This window comes from Melanotaenia boesemani, chromosome 3 (genome assembly GCF_017639745.1).
Source record: "Melanotaenia boesemani isolate fMelBoe1 chromosome 3, fMelBoe1.pri, whole genome shotgun sequence".
Taxonomy (NCBI): Eukaryota; Metazoa; Chordata; class Actinopteri; order Atheriniformes; family Melanotaeniidae; genus Melanotaenia; species Melanotaenia boesemani.
Genome location: NC_055684.1, coordinates 20677396 through 20689660, shown reverse-complemented (window position 1 = coordinate 20689660; position 12265 = coordinate 20677396).

Sequence of the window (12265 nt, the reverse complement as noted above, 5' to 3'; positions counted from 1 at the left end):
CTCCGACTCTCCAGCTTAATTTTTCTTTCTTTGTAGGTGGCGCACACCATCAGCTACGTCACACAAATCAATCTCTATGGCAACGTGCCCAGGCAAGCCCACACACAGGTAGCAGCATGCGTGCACCACTTAAAACAGATCAGAACTTTACACATAGGCAAAAACGGCTCGAGTAATGCAGAAAAACACCTTACTGTAGTCCAGCAAAGTAATTTCGTTACCAATATTTTAAGTGTAATGCATTACTTTACTTCGTTATTCAAAAAAGTAATATCGTTACTGTAACGCGTTACTCCCAACACTGACAATGAATGCACATAGATTGAAAGTATTGTCAAGATGTTTAGCTGATTTAGCTTTTAGTGTTTTCCGGTATGTCAAAAACAATGATAAAAAACAATGAGTTGATGTACATTTTCTGGTATTTTAAACATGCTTCTCACAGCACATGGCTACAAATTCTACCATTCAGAAGTCCAATTGTCATTTCAGAATCTGTAACTGCTAAGCTGCAGTAACAACAAGCCTAAACCCTGTAGTCAATGAAAATTTGGTCATTATAGTTGGTTTTTAATCTAACTAGCTGTTGACATCCAGTCTTGTGACAAGATATATAATAAATCTTAGTTCACAGTGAAAGCCTATTAGTTTCAATAAAAATTATCAATAATTGCTGTCTTTACTTGCATCCCAGCAGTAATGCGGATAAAGATTTAGCTGGCTGTTTGGACATTTCTATATGCATTCTGACATTGTGATATCCCCAATCAAGTTATTGCAAGCATTTAATGAATCTACAGACCTTAATACAGGAAATAATTGTGTGGCGACAAATAAGGAGAGAGACTGGAGGAAGGTGGCGAGAAAGAACCCTTAACAAGAAACTTACTCATCCATGTCTTGTTGTTTAACAGTTTAAAAAGGTAAAATGAAGTAGAACGGAAACAAATCTAAAAAGTTACAAAGGATGGATCTCATTAATCACCACACACACATGCACACACACCCGTGCCACCCCAACTGCTAGATGCAAGACACTGCACAGCACACAAAAAGGGAGATGCCGCCACCGGAAGTACCCACCCACCACTACTGTCGAAAAGAAGAAAAATAAAAATCAACAAGATAAAAACACCATGTAGCTGTAGACAATTACACTGGGCATCAGCAGCTATTACAGAAAAGGCCTACTACAGTGGTGCAACAACAGAAATGAAGTAAAATCAAATAAAAATCAATATACTGAGATGATGGAGGCCACTCAATCACTTCAGGTGAAGAACACAAAACCAGTTTTTAGCTGTTCCCACACCGTGATCGAAATTAAAATGACAAATAAAATCACTAAAAATGAGAAAAGGGCTACACAATCAAAACTAATTAGAGTAAACCAAATATGAAAGGACAAGTTTGCACCATTAAACAATGAATAAATTATTAAAGAAAGAAAAAATATGGTTCATCACATCTGTATAATGCATAAATATGTCCAATGTTGTACATGAGTTTGTAGCTTAGGTAATTAGAGGGGTGATTTACAAGATGTGAAATGGTGGGCTCATGTCACAGATTTCAGTCTCTTGTGGATTTAGAGGACTCTAGAATTATTTTAACATCATTACTATGGATCTAGATATTTCTTTAAGGATATAGCATCCTGCCTTTTGGATTAAAGTTATTCAAAGTTCTTTTTTTACCATTTGATAAGGACTCAGCTTTTTCTGTGGATTTGAAAGGACCTTTGGATTATTTTACTTCCTAAATTCCTAGATTGATGTCATTTGAAGTTTGTTTTTATTACCCGATGAAGATTTGTATTTTATTGTGGATTTTAAGGGACTTTTGAATTACTTTACTCTTTAGATTACTCTTTGGAATAATGTTATCTGAAGTACTTTTTTTTTTACCATTATAAGGAGTTTGGATATTATTATGGATTTTAAAGCACTTTTGGATTACTTTTCCACTACCCAAAGGATCTGGATATCTCCGACACAAAGGAATTAAAGATTACAACAGATTTACACAGCCTCATATAAGTAGGGATAGGTGACTTTAAAAATCCATCCATCCATCCATCCATCCAACCATCCATCCATCCATCCTCTATACCACTTCGTCCATTACGGGTCACGGGCAAGCTGGAGCCTAACCCAGCATTAGCAGATAAGAGGCAGGTTATACCCTGGACAGGTCACCAGTTCATCGCATGGCCATCACAGAGAGACAAACAACCATTCACGCTCACACTCACTCCTAGTGTACACTCAATAGTCTAGAAACCGAGGGAGGAAGTAAATAGCTGCTGGTCCGGTAAAGAGGTTTTGCAGTCGTATTTGCTTGTGCACAGTGTGTTCTTGTAATATGACTGAAGTGAAGTGAGCATCCTGTGTGTGTGTGTGTGTGTGTGTGTGTGTGTGTGTGTGTGTGTGTGTGTGTGTGTGTGTGTGTGACTCTGGACACACGTTGCTTAAGTTATCGCCACTACTTAACCCCACAGTGTGCTCAGGGGTTCAGGCTTCTTCTTGTTTCTATATGAAGAGTCAAGTGCTAAAAGTGCCCCAGTCACTCTTCTGGTAGTTTCAAGTTGCTGTCCTTGATACATATATCAGTACCAATGTTACCAAGCTACCAACTTTATCCTTGAAAAAAGTGCCTCTTTCAGATCAATGGGTTTGAGCAGGACCCTCTATTGTTAAGCCTAAAAACACTAAGATATGACATGCCATTTATATCAAATAAGCAATGCTAATCGGTGGAAGGTATGAAATTGGTGTGGATGCTGGGAATTCATACTATTATAGTACTTTTCTTTATGTTACTTATTTACCTACAATATTGTAATTGTACATTACATTGCAATACATTTGCCTCTCAATCTGAAATCCAACTATTATGTAGGACTAATGTTATGGGTAAAACAATTTACAGTTTTACTCTGTGGGTTAGGGCAGGCCTGTGCTTTATTTCTCTAAATTGTGAAACACTTTCTTTCTACACTTGGCATAAATATGTTTTTTAAATTTGATTTTTCAAGTTAACAGATATCCGTATAACATAAAACCTAAAATAAGTGTGAACAACCATCTTTCTATCAGTTAAACTATAAGTTAACCCTAATACTACATTACATTTCTAGAATGTGTGTTAGGAGAGAAAGCTGCTGTGGTGGTCAAACAACTGGATGCAGGTATCAAGTGCAGTTGGAACTGGTCTTGGCTCAAATTAGAAGGCAAAGTCATAGTGAAAGGATAAGAGCTATCATTTCCTCTGTCAGATGTGTTAGAAACTTTTTATACATTCATACTGGCCTCTGCTTGATTTTTTTTCTTTATGTGCACCAGATTGATACTTTTAAATATAAAATATCCACAATTTTCTCCTGGGGTAGCATGCCCCTGAACCCCCGACAAGAGTTGTATTCTCCTCATCGTTTTCATCCCTGTTCCGTTTTCATGTCTGCCTCATGCTTTTTTAGTGTCTACTCAGATCAACAGAACCCACCGCAACCACCTCCACAGAGGCTGTTCCACGTTCCCATCAGGTAAAACACAGACTACTTTCGCCTTGCACTGAAAATGTTTCGGTATGTTGTTATTCCATGTTATATTCTTTATGAAAATAAGGTTGCTGCAATTCAACTTTAATTGTTAAACTGTAAGGTCAGTTTATGTTTGGTGTTTCAAATATGTGCTCCATGTGCTACTTTTTAACTTTGAGCACCTGCCCCTCCAAAGGTCTCTGCATGGCCCTAGTGATTAACACTCGTGCCTTAACGGCCAACAAATTGGAAGCGTTTTCAAGGTTCAAGGTTAGCTTTATTATCCCCAGTGGGACAACTGGTTTTGCAGCCAGCAGCAAATGACAACCAGATGACAACACAACAATAAACAGTCAAGAGTAACAAAATAAATAAATGAATTATTTAAAAGCCCAGTGAAAAGAGTTTTTTAATTTGTTTGTCCTTGCCCATGGCATCACAAATCTGCGGCCTGAGGGAAGCAACATAAAGTAACCATAGAGGGGATGGCTCTGTCTGGCTCAGTCTGCCAGAACACAACTAGCCTTCCTAAGTGTCCTGGTCTTGAAAATTTCCTCCAGGTTGTCCATGGGGGATCCCACAACCTTGCTGCAAAGCTTGACAATAAGTCAATTTTTGTTCTTTTGTTTCAGAGGCCTGTACCAGCCCACAAAAGAAAAGGTTAGCACAGATTTAATTAAAAACAAAGTAAAACATAATTAAAAACGTACCATTAACATTGAAGTTTCGGAGTTTGTGATAAAAGAACAATCTCTGATGCACTTTCTTGTACACAGCATCCACTTGTGGCACAAATGTGAAATTATAATCAGTCAGGGTGTCTAAGTACTTATACTGATTAATCACTTCAACTGACGGGTTTTTTATTGTTAAAGGAGAGATGACAACAGGATTTTCTTTTCTATAACCATCTCTCTTGATTTGGTAACATTAATGTCAAGAAAAGAATACTCCCACCACTGAATAAAGTCATGAACCACAGGGCCATGGTCAGAGTTACCCTGATCAACTAATGAAACGATAACATCAGCAAATTTCACAAAGTGATGCCCTTCATACTGACTGTTTTGGGGATTAATGACCTGGAAATACAATGTGACTGGTATATTGACCTTTTCACTATTTCAAAGTCCAAGTGCCGTGTGCTCTCCCTTGCGATGACAACCAGTATTGAGCGTTTTTGCCACACCATGCTTCTGTTGTTTGCAGTAAGTATATACACAAAGGTAGCGGAACTTTGACTTGTAGGCTTGCGTTCACAGCAAGTATATCCCAGTCCTAAGACCTAAATCAATGCAAAGCATCACTCTGAATACCCACAGAGCTCTCTAGGTGAGATTAAAGGATTTGGTCCACTGTGTTGAAAAAAGTTGTTAAGTCCAACTGAACCAAGACTACACAGTGACCAGAATCTGTGACAAAAAAAAACATCATTTAGGACATTTAACAGTGCGGACTCAGTACTGTGATGGGATTTTGAGCTCAGACTGCTGTGTGCTGCCACTGCTTTTATTCCATACAGATCGGGACATGATGTGTTGGGAAAACTGCACTAATTACTTACACCTATCTCATCACAACTGGTTCAAAACTCATCCTGCACAATATTTTGCAGTCTTAGGGTTAGACCCAATTCCATAGTTATGTTAGTTCTCACCAGTAAATGAACTCTCCTATTTAATCAAATTAATAAAAAAAAAATGGTTGATTTCATTTTCTTAATTCAGTTATGGTAAAAAATAAAAATTTACCTTCTGTCTGGTGTTCAGCTCCAGTTGCAAAATGGATGCAAATTCTATTATACACTCTTAATGATCTTCAACTGAAAACAGTCTGGTTGTAATAGCACAGATGTAAGTGACATGAATCCATACCACATAAAACAATAATGCTCAGTTAAGCCTCTGATGCTGTCATTCTTATTGCAATCCAGTAGTGATTGTGGCTTCTCTCTAGGGTAGAGGTATTGTAAAATGCAATACTGCATAAATCAAATTGTAACTGCATTTAACTGCTCTCTTCTGTTCTACTGTTAGCAGAAGCAGCAGTAGATAAAACTCTGCTCTCACTGGCCTGTGTTTTCATCTGTGTGCCCTTTGATATTGCTGCTTTGATCTCTATTTCTGAAGTAGAGTTAGAGATGCACAAGTATTGATAGAAATCAATGACACAGTGTTGGCAGGGTTGCAACAAAGAATCACTGACTTCACTTCTTCAACCTTTATTACCTCTATGAAGCTTTTCTTGAGAAACATAAACATCTGCTATTATATGACCTGAGGCTTTAGTGTGAAGGAGGTGTTATTTGAGCCAGTAGTGCACTTCAAATGAATTTGAAATTGAATTGTGAGGGATCCTAAAAACTTCACACAAGCTTTTTTTTTCACATGGGTTTAATTACTAGTTGTTACATCCACACATTTTCTATACTTGCTTTGTCATATTTGTGGTAACGGGGGCTGGAGCCTATTCCCGGTACCACTGAGCGAGAGGCGGGGTATGCTCCAGAAGGGTAGCCGGTCCATCACAGGTCTAGCAAAAAAACAAATAACAATTTGGGCTCTCACTTGCGCCTAGGGTAAATTTAGAATCACCATTCATGCTTTTGGACTGTGAGTGGGAGCCAGAGTACCCATACAGAACCCAAGTATACATGAAAAAAATAAAATAAAATTTCAGACCTGAAAACTTCTTACTGTGAGGTAACTGAGTTAACCACAACACCACCATACCGCCCAAAATTTTCAAATAACAGATACGCTTGATGACCTTTCAAAAGACAAACTTTACTTTCCCCTCGATTTTTAATCTAATATATTGTTTAAAAAATTATAGTGTAACATTGCAAATACTTCTGGTCTTTACCCACTTATCACAAATAGCAGGATGTTTTTTTCTGCAGTCTGCTGAGTATCTATCAGCACAATCTGAATTGAGGTTGACGTCCTCTGAAGCAGCACTTTTCTTTGATGAAAAGCCATTTTTCTGCAGTCAGCCAAAGTAGTCCTGCTGCTGACTTAAGTGGACTTAAGCCACAGTCAGGTAATATGTCATTTGCCAGGTAGATAAACCTCTTCGCCATGCACAGTCTTTCAAATAATCGTGGACACTGGATCCTTTAGGCTGACCTTTTCCTTTAAGGTGGATACGCTGACCTGGAAATTCCACAGTGCTGATTGGTTTAGGAGTTTGAGATGCAATCTGGTGATGAATACTGAAAAGGTCAAGGCAGCCTCTCCGAAATGATGCCAATCTGTTGGGTTACATGCTGTCTAAAATGCTCTGATAATGACACTTTCTCTGCTTGTGTGTCCCTCCTTCATTCATTTCCTTTATGTCTGTTTGCTGAACATTGTGTTTTAGCCACAGCTTGTGTATCTGCTTCTTCTTATGACTGCTCATTAGCCTCTGAAATGATAGTTGGGTAACTAAATGCACTCTGCCCTCTAAGTGTTTGTTATCTCTGTGGACATATGTGGAATTTGAATTTTAATACAAACTGAGGAGATAATCGTGAGCTTAATGTATACCACCTATATGTCTGAATGTATATGTTTGTGCTGTCAGTCTTTGTGTACAGGCAGAAGATATTAAATAAAACTACCACACTTGAAATATTTTTTAACAAGGAATTACATTATGTCTAATGTGAAAGTGTATAAATTCTGCTTAGTTTTGGAAAGGTAAAATGTTTGATGATTACTCTTAGGTGGCATTAATATTTTCTTTTGCTTTCACCAGACTGTTTTAAAATAGCACAGTGAAACAGAAATAATGAGATGTAAAAGGAAATTCCATATATCTTTCCAATTCTAATAACTTGGATAGATGTTATTTCTCTGACCCATTTCATATTCTAGAAAAAACATTTATTTTCCCCCCCTTTTCCCTATAAAAGAATACGTCAGAGTTTGTGTTCCATATACTTTTAATGCAAAAAGAAAAAAAAAAGTCAAATTTGCACTCTAAACAAGGAATATGTCAATTTCAGTTTTGATACAACATGATTAACTAGAGAAGCAGTATAAGGAAAAGGACAAGGAGGAGGACAAGCACTGTGCTCAGTCAAAGCTTGTTTAAAGCTATTGAAAACAATACAGTATTTTCTAACTATGATATATTGCTTTTCTGTGCTACATTGTCCTAAATCTTACAGATTTGAAATTTAATTAACCATTTAAATCTGACCATATCTCTGGTTACAGAAACCGCTGCCATCACATTCTGCTCACTCCCCCACAGAGGCAATATCCACTAGAGCAGTGATCCCCAACCCTGGTCCTCATGGCACAATATCCTGCAGGTCTTAAATGTGTCCCTGCTACAAAACACTTGATTCAAATTCATGGCTCATTAGCAGACTTGCGCAGAGCTTGTAAGAGAATAAGACTTGCAGGATAGTGTGCCTTGAGGACCAGGGTTGGGAATTACTGCAGTAGAGACCATATAGATGAATATGGGCAAAAAGTGGAAGAAGACCCTCTGCCATTGCTGCAGTTTAATTTCTATGCATGTCAAAGCAGAAAAGAAGAGAATTGTACTCGCTGTTCTTAATGTCAAGAAAAGGACTTTCACAGTTCTTGCCTATTCAGTAGTGAAAAACTTAATGTAACAACGTTGCTATGTCAGGGTTAACCCGGCACAGCAAAAACACAGCGACTTGGTTCTGCTCAGTCAAATATTTATTATTTGGTAGCAGAACCAGGACATCTTTCCACTCCATGTCTATCAGTAGGTTCATTTGCATTACCCCTTGAATTGCGCAAAACCTAAATATTACAATAAAAAAAAAAAAACAGTAATGGAAGCACCTACTTTTCAAAAAAACCCTCAAATATTGCTAAAAAAAAGGTTTTTATGCGCTCATGAGGTGGTTTTGGTAATGAAAACACTTTTTTTTGCATTTACATGTCCCCGGACATGACGTAAGGGGTCACGTGACCAGTTCATGTCAAATAAAGATGGCATGGTATAAGTAGACACAGGAGGAAATGGAAATCTTTTTAAAAACAATTAAAGAAAAAAATTATAACCATCATCCTCGATAGCAAACAACAGCGAAATGCAGAGTTTTACAAAGAATTAGAAATCTCCTTCCTCCTCAAAGTGCAGTCTTGTGAGATGAGATTTTACAAGAATAACTGCTAATGTGCTAAATGCCATTCAATGGAAACACTTGCAAATCACAATTACACTTTGTTGAAATTTTAGAAATATTGCTTTTATTTTGCGAAATACTGTAATACAAACACAGCTAATGTTCAGTAACTGGCGACATGGTTAGATTTAATGAGTTATAGTAACTTTAGCCAACCATGTTTAGGTTGTAAAAGAGATTTCACAATATTTAATTAAACATCCAATTTGTAATATTCCATCATTCTGTTTTATGCAAAAGATAACTCATTACAAGCTGCACTGTTGGTCTGAAATGGTATTAACCTCTGGTCTCCTAGCAGGTGTGGTTTAAATGGTGTGAATGGATAAAAATACATTGATATGTTTCTATGGTTTTTAGAGTTAATCGATTTACATGAAATTTGATCATATTTCCATCAGTCCATTCATTTTCTGATAAATATTTGGAAGTTAATGTTCTCTGGATTTGACAATTTGCAAAATGCCATTTTATAATAACAAAATAAGACATATTGTTTGTCATGTCAAATATCCAATGGGTCCTTCTGAGACAGAAAGATTGGTCTGTACATGTTTACTTCCTCCACTTAAAAAAAAAAAAAAAAAAAATTCCTGGACCTGTCACAAGTCACCTATAAAGACACACTGGTGAGTAGGAAAGGCCTCATGACACAAATATAGGAAGTAATTTCTCCCAAAAGATCAACCACATTGTAAAGCTTCACTTTGGTGCATTATGTGACTGCTAGGTGCCTGAATAGTTGTTCCACACATGACATTTTGTGTTAGCTGTTTCTGTTACAATGTTCCTGTAGGACATATTGCACATAGACAACTTAAAGCTTTTTCAGTGTTGACTTGTTCTCCTGTATAATTATGTTTGAGCCCTAAATTTTCCCACACAGGGAATGTGGATCTAATTGTCCCTTACTTATGCTTCATACACTTAGTCTCTACATCAGGGTTATTTAACTACATTTTCCCATGGGCCAACTTCTTGAAAGGCTTTGGCCAGTAGGCTGCACATTCCCCTCTGCGGTTACACTTATATTGGATGTACAGTTAACACAAAGCACCACTACATTTTTTTTTATGTGTGCATTATGAACACATCAAAAATTATACAGGGACCTACACCTCAGCATATATTTATTCCTACATTTACAATTATTCAGTTAATCATTAAAACAAATGAGAATTACTTATGTTATTCTCCATCTTATCTGTTAAATATTTTTCTATTTTTTTCTTCTTTAAAAGCTTACAATGGCTGTTCTACTTATTGAATAGTTAATGACTCCCGGTCTAAGTAATGATCTACTCTGCAGGTAATCTGTGGAATTGAGATGCTCTTAGGAATGACCTTGCTTTTAACTTTCTGTACATAAATCCTATTGGATTCAGTTCAAATTATGGCTAGTATAATATTGTGACTCCAAAAGATTCAAGAATGATGCAAAACACCACAAATAGTTTCCTTGCTTTTTTACTGGCACATGGCCCCTGGTATCCAGTACAGAAAAAGAGAGAAACTGATGACCCAAACTTTCTGGAAATAGACTTCCTCTTGGATAAACCACACCTTGAGCCTCGAGCTCCCTCTGGTATAATAAGGAAGTCTCAGGACACTACAGCTTGGTTTATGAAACAACATAAATTCTCTACGCGATAGACATGTATAGTAGCAGCAACAAGCTCTTGCAACAAGTCAAAAGACATTTCCTTTATGAGACTGCATTGTGCTTAACATTCTAAATTATTCAAGTCTGAATAATGAAAATATAAAAACTTTAAACAATATATCTTAACTACACATTTCTTTCAACAGATGTTTGGAGAACTGACTTTGGTTTCATTTACTCACACTCAGGTCAAAGGGAACTGATGGAGGAAGGACAAATGTTCACACTTCAGCATGCTATCAGCCTTACTGCACTTACACCAGCTAGAAGGTGGATTGTTATTGGCTACCCAAAATACACATGGGCCAATCATATAGCCCAATACTTAAGTAGCTATTAGTCTCCCTTAAGCGGCCACATACGTGGACAGCACTTTTTAGCTCTTATGTCCACAACTGTGAAATATTGACAATTATCTGCCAACCTGCCAATCTGATCAACCCATGAAACTGATCCAGTAATTTAAATGTTCGGAAAGGGCAAAAATGCAATGTTTCTTATGTTGTTTTTTTTTTCTCTCTGATAATCAAAACATGTTAAAAAAAATTGGTATTTGTGTTCTTAATAGATGCAAAAGCAGCCAGGAAAAACACTGCTATGTTCAAGGTGGAAATACAGAGTTTTTTCACTCTACTACCTAAAGTTGACCTAATTGTGTTTTATGGAAATTCAGAACATTAGTCCACATATGTGTACATCATTTTTCTCTAAAAGTACATAATATCAATATATGAAGCTTGGTTTTTATTCTAATTGGGTTAAAACAAGCCCAAATAACAAAGAGAAATAAAAAATGCATGTAAAAAATTGCTTGGGCCTTAAGAGGTTAAGGGGCACGCACATCTATTTAGGGCATTTTTAACAGCTATGTAGTGTCACAAAATGTCGCAACGAGGTGCACTTACAGTTTAGTCGCTGCTTTTAAATTATTAATTTACAATATATGAGTAGACTGGTAGTGGGCCAGTCCAAGTAGACTGATGGGCTGATTCTGGCATGTGGGCCACCTATTGAATAGTCCTGCTCGACATAGTAACACTTAGCTAAATCTCAGTTGAATTTAGAAAAAAATAGGTGCCTCCCACGTATGCTTTTGTTTTTGTATTCCAAAGCCCCTGATGCCAGGCTTTATTTCTTCCCATTTCCATGAAGGCAGAATAGATATTCGTCCACATTTGCACAGGGTAATGTTGATACAGTATATCTCACTCAGGGCCTAAATGTCACTCCAGGAAAGTCGAGGCCTTTTTGGTAATAACATGTGGTTGCAAATGTCAGGAAAAGTGCATTGCTGATGAATGACTGTTGGAAACCTATGAGACTTTGATATCGCCTTGTAAAATGTCTTTGATATAGTGAAACCCACTCTTTTTCTCATGTGAAGTGGCTGCATAACAAGATCAAAGCTGGACATAATCCAGGGTGTGTTCCCCATCAATTGTGATGTGTCATTTATGTGATTTTTCAGCTTTTCTTTCAAAAATGGTGAGATAAAACACAAATGGATAGATGGACATGCTTTCTGAAAAATCTTTACATTAACATGAAATGATTCTTTCATTGCCCCAGCATAAAACAGGATACGCTCACACTGCTGGCAAAATTGGGCCAAATCTGAATTTTTGTGTCCATAAATGATCCATATCTGAATTGAACAGCACAAATCTGATATATTCCTATTAGACTCATACCAGTTTAACATGTTTTTCTAAATTAGATACATAGCTCATGTTTTTCAAAAAGTCATGTCTCATTTTAACCCACTTTTACGTCATGAAAATGAGACAGGCATCACTGTTCTGTGCAGAAGGTGGTGGGACAGGTGTAAGTTTGTGCGTGTGTTTTTGAAGAAAGAGCAACATCCTAAATTTCATTGAGCAATACCTATGCTGGCGTCAATAAA